Below are 4,731 nucleotides of genomic sequence, written 5' to 3' on the forward strand. Positions count from 1 at the left end.
ACCTCTAAACTATCCCAGTTTGTGCTCCAATCTCGCTGAGCTTCATAACGGCGGAGGGGAAATGTTCGCTGCCATGTCTAAACGGTGCTAACAACACTGAAGCTAACTAGCAAACTCAATCTAGCTAAGGACAATTCCGGAGAAGTTTTACTCAACTAAGCTTTTTAAAACCAGAACAGGTGACTCTAATTTGCGGAAAGCATGGTTAGTTATCCGACTCTGACACCATGTTTGCATGTTAAATAACGAGGCAGAGGCATTGATGCGAGTAACCAGTCTTGTTCAGTATATTGCAATACATCCGGGTATCTCAAGTACACCGGTAAAACACTGGCGTTGCAGTAATGAACATTTACCAACAGATGGCATCAATGTGCCATCTTCCACCCATAACAGCCATCGCAAATGGTTTACATAGTTGTCATGCTTATCAAACCATTCAGTGCCTGATTTCAAATACGTTGTATCCCTCATTTACTCAACTGCTTCCATTATTTTGGCAGTTAACTGTAAAATACACTACTGGTCAAAAGTTTTAGAACACCTACTAATTCAAGGGATTTACTATTTTCTACATTGTAGAATAATGGTGAAGACATCAAAACTATGAAATAACACATGGCATCATGTAGTAACCAAAAAAGTGTTAAACAAATCTAAATATATTTTATATTTGAGATTCTTCAAATAGCCACCCTTTGCCTTGATGACAGCTTTGCACACTCTTGGCATTCTCTCAACCAGCTTCATGAGGGTAGTCACCTGGAAAGCATTTCAATTAACAGGTGTGCTTTCTTAAAAAGTTAATTAGTGGAATTTCTTTCCTTCTTAATGCGTTTGAGCCAATCAGTTGTGTTGTGACAAGGTATCTATACAGAAGATAGCCCTATTTGGTAAAAGACCAAGTCCATATTATGGCAAGAACAGGCGCCAAATAAGAAGCGAAACGACAGTCCATCATTACTTTAAGACATGAAGGTCAGTCAATATGGAACATTTCAAGAACTTTTAAAGTTTCTTCAAGTGCAGTTGCAAAAACCATCAAATGCTATGATGCAACTGGCTCTCATGAGGACTGCCACAGGAATGGAAGACCCAGCATTACCTCTGCTGCAGAGGATAAGTTCATTAGAGTTACCAGCCTCAGAAATTGCAGCCCAAATAAATGCTTCAGAGTTCAAGTAACAGACACATCTCAACATCAACTGTTCAGAGGAGACTGTGTGAATCAGGCCTTCATGGCCCATCTGGTTTGGGCTTAGTGGGACTATCATTTGTTTTTCAACAGGACAATGACCCAACACACCTCCAGACTGTGTAAGGGATATTTTTACCAAGAAGGAGAGTGATGAGTGCCATCAGATTACCTGGCCTCCACAAACCCCCGACCTCAACCCAATTGAGCTGGTTTGGGATGAGTCTGACGGCAGAGTGAAGGAAAAGCAGCCAACAAGTGCTCAGCATGTGTGAACTCCTTCAAGACTGTTGGAAAAGCATTCCAGGTGAAGCTGGTTGAGAGAATGCCAAGAGTGGGCAAAGCAGTCATCAAGGCAAAGGGTGGCTATTTGAAGAATCTCAAATATATTTGATTTGTTTAACACTTATTTGGTTACTACATGATTCCATACGTGTCATTTTCATAATTTTGACTGTCTTCACTATTATTCTACAATGTGAAAATAGTAAAAATTAAGAAAAACCCTTGAATGAGTAGGTGCTCTAAAACTTTTCACCGGTAGTGTACATGTTGGTCTCTGCAGCAAATGAGACCAAATGTTCTTCTCTAAAGATATAAAAAACACTTGTGTGTGTGAAATGTGAACACATTTTATGACATACATTCTTACAAAAACTAGATACTTAATTCTGTAATTAACAACTGGAATATTATGAATATTGCATTAAAGTATTCTCCTTATGAACGAGAACATCAGGTGACATTGTAAAACTTGTTTTATTCTAGCAAAAATCCCTGAAGTGAGTACTACTACATTTTTTATTACAGTATATTCTGATAAAGGCACTTTTAATACAAAATCCACACAAAACAAAACCTACCGGATGACAGGGTTGTGCGCAACTAACTATTTGCATAATGATGATACCTTCCCACCCCTAGGAGGCTCACTACTTTGTGTCTTTGGCAGGCTGCTCACTAAGTTTCTCCTTGTGGTACTTCTGTCCAATCCCATAAAGGCACGGCGCGATAGTACCAGCTCCTTGGGCCCCCTCGATGTGGAACATCTGGTCGTCAAGAAGATGTGGGGACGGATCTTCTGCAGGAGGGGCCCTTTAGGGGCCCCGGCCAGGAACAGGGCCTCGTCGATCTCCAGGCCCCAGCTCCTGAGGGTCTTGAGGACGCGGGCCCTGAGCTGGCTGCGCTCGGGAGATGTTACAAGGTGGTACGATAGGGCAGGTCATACGCTCGTTCTTGGCGTAGAACTTCCTCTGGAGCTTCCCCAGCGCCTCCAGGAAACACTTTAAGGGACCCTGAGTGAATGAGACATAGGGTTAGCATAGTATTATTAAATTTTTATTAAAGCAAATACATCAATGGGTTCCAGTTTATTTGGACAGTCCCTATTATAGATGGTCTTTAAATGTCAAACTATCAACAGCCACGGTTGATATGCAACAACTTGTTAAGGTCTAGGATTAGGTAAGTGGGTGTGTTAGTTAAAAAGTTTGTTGATAGTAAGTTGAACATCTATAACCCATCTATAGGAGACTCCAAATAAAGTGTTACCAAAGAAAGGAACATTTGGAATCATGTCAAAAGCTAACATAAAATAGGAGGCATATACTCTCATGAACACCTGCAAGAGGTTTTGTTCTCAAACTCCTTCTCATGCTCAAAGAACGTGTCCAGGCCGTGTTGTTTCACGATGATCTCCTTCGTCAGAGAAGAGGACAGCATCCCCGTGGCAACTTTGCCAGCTGTGTGTCGGAAAGCTTGTTCTCCACATCTCCAGATGCAAACATGGTCGCTGCTGCAATGCCTATTTATAAAGACATTATAAAAAAAAGGGGCTTATACATAATCATAACAAGTCTTAAAAATGCATTACAACGGTATCATATATGTAGGCTATATCATACCTATAAAAGTGTTACCACAATGTACATCTACAGTTTTTTACTCTGTTACCAATTTAGCATCCATCTAACCTAAACCAGTTTAATCCCTAGAGGACAAAGGAAAGCAGGCATTTTCAACTACCCTCCTCAATGGCCTCCATGACTTTCTCTCCATCCTTGGAGAGGTACAGGTTGGTCAGATAAGCCTTCAGATAGCCAATGGGGCTTTGCCCTCCCGTTCAGAACCTCTCAATGGTTAAATCTGTCAGGTAGAGTGAAAAACAAAAACGTATCAGAACCCCATACAAATGTGATGGTATCATCAGGCTGGTAGCCAAAGATTGCCACTAACATCCATGCAAAACATGCATACAACCACTAAAAACATATTTGGTCAAAAATACCCATCATTCAATGAAAAGCAGCTCACAATAAGCGCGTCTTATAACCATAGAATAATTACTCCAATTACTGGTCATTGTATTTCTCTGCTTATAGCACTGTAGTAGGCATGGCTGAGCGTGTCGACCACGAACCGTAGTGGTTGATGCTGTTGATGAGGCGACTCCGACCTGGGCGTGGTTATTAGTCATCAGGACGATGTCAAACAGCTCGTCCGCTGTCGGGGTGAGAGCTGCCTCGCGTGCGTTCACAGACATCAGAGCCTGCAGGGTGTGCACAAATGCACTGATAAATGCACAGGGGCGGACTGGGACAAGAATTCAGCCCTGGCATTATCCACATCGCTCTACACCACCATCCCTCCACCATCATGATACCACCAACCATTGATGCACCCTTCACCCTGACCCTACACACAGGCAGTAGTGCTGACATAACATTGGCAGTAAGTACAGCATTTCTCAACCATTTTCTGTACCAGTGATTGGCGAGACATGGTCTCTTTTTAACCAGCTCATGTTTAAAACAAATATGTAAAAACACCACTGGAGACAACTCACCACTATAACTGTGCCTCTTCTCTAACCATTTTGTTTGTCTCAGCATCTTCGCTGTTGTCCTCTGTGCTGCTTTTGTTCTGTTCTGTCTGCTTAAACATTCCACGTTATAAAGCCAAGCTAGCAACTTAGCCTATATTGCTAATTAGTGCCCGTCATATATATGTTCTCCTGAATCACTACCTTCAAATGTTATTGGCCGCATAGACATTTTGCAGATGTTATCGTGGGTGTAGCGAAATGATGTTTCTAACGCCAACAGTGCAGTAGTGATATTTAATAGCCGAACAATACAAAAAAAAAACACAAATCCCTAAATAAAAATAAAGGAATTTAATATAGAGTTGTTAGATAGACGAATATACATATAAAAGAAAACGTCCTCTCACTGACAACTGCGTTTATTTGTCAGCAACTTAACATGTGTAAATATTTGCATGAACATAACAAGATTCAACAACTGAGACATAAACTGAACAAGTTCCACAGACATGTGACTAGCAGAAATGGAATGTGTCCCCTGAACCAAAAGGTCAAAATCAAAAGTAACAGTCAGTATCTGGTGTGGCCACCAGCTCATTCAGTACTGCGGTGCATCTCCTCCTCATGGATTGCACCAGATTTGCCAGTTCTTGCTGTGAGATATTACCCCACTCTTCCACAAGGCACTTGCAAGTTCCCGGACATTTCTGAG

At 41.5% G+C, this 4,731-nt stretch overlaps 1 pseudogene; it reads right to left on the reverse strand.

Moving 5' to 3' along the window:
* Nucleotides 1–2,127: 2,127 nt before the first annotated feature.
* On the reverse strand, nt 2,128–3,976 carry LOC121552127 (annotated as a pseudogene).
* Nucleotides 3,977–4,731: the final 755 nt, after the last annotated feature.

Source organism: Coregonus clupeaformis, unplaced genomic scaffold (assembly GCF_020615455.1).
Source record: "Coregonus clupeaformis isolate EN_2021a unplaced genomic scaffold, ASM2061545v1 scaf3799, whole genome shotgun sequence".
In the NCBI taxonomy this organism is placed as follows: Eukaryota; Metazoa; Chordata; class Actinopteri; order Salmoniformes; family Salmonidae; genus Coregonus; species Coregonus clupeaformis.